The sequence below is a fragment of the Lipotes vexillifer genome, unplaced genomic scaffold, assembly GCF_000442215.2.
Source record: "Lipotes vexillifer unplaced genomic scaffold, Lipotes_vexillifer_v1.1 scaffold393, whole genome shotgun sequence".
NCBI lineage: Eukaryota > Metazoa > Chordata > Mammalia > Artiodactyla > Lipotidae > Lipotes > Lipotes vexillifer.
Window position 1 is genome coordinate 2,766,964 of NW_006774564.1, and position 632 is coordinate 2,767,595.

Consider the following 632-nt stretch of genomic DNA (forward strand, 5'->3'; position numbering starts at 1 on the left):
GCCAGCGCTGCAACACCCCCTCCCCCGCCCCCACAGGTCACGTGGGTCAGAACTCGGGGCTCGCCTCGCCTCCCGGCCAGTCGGCCGCCACACTGTGGTCCCGCAGCGCCGCCCGCCCGCCCGCTGCCGCGCCCCTCCTCTGCGCCTGCGCCCCACAGCTCCAGGCGCTCCCATTCAAACCGACAACGCCCCGCGTCTTTCGGACACGCCAATGGCCAGCGCGGGAGGCGAGGAGGGGCGGGGCCATCGGCGCTCTGCCTCAGCCTTCTGGGGTGGGCTGGGGACTGCGTGTCGGCTTGAGAGGAACATTGGGGGTTCTTAGTCCCTCCGCTGCCCCGGCGTCTGTCCTCAACCACCAAGTTGAAGTCGCTCTCCTGCCCTCCTGTTTCTTCTTCAGACGCTGAAGGGTGGGCGATAAATATCGTCCAGAAAGCGTCCTTCAGACGGGGTCTGGCGCAGAGCATTTTAAAAGATGGGAAGCCCAAGCAAGTGCCGCCTGTCCTGAAGGCTTGGTTCCGGCCCGGAGAATGAGTCCCCCAGCGGCATTTGTGGGATGTTTAAGAAAAAGAGGGCTCTATGAAAGGAACAGAGGGACCCGTGTGAAAGTCTGAACAAGGCAGCCTCAGTTCTTG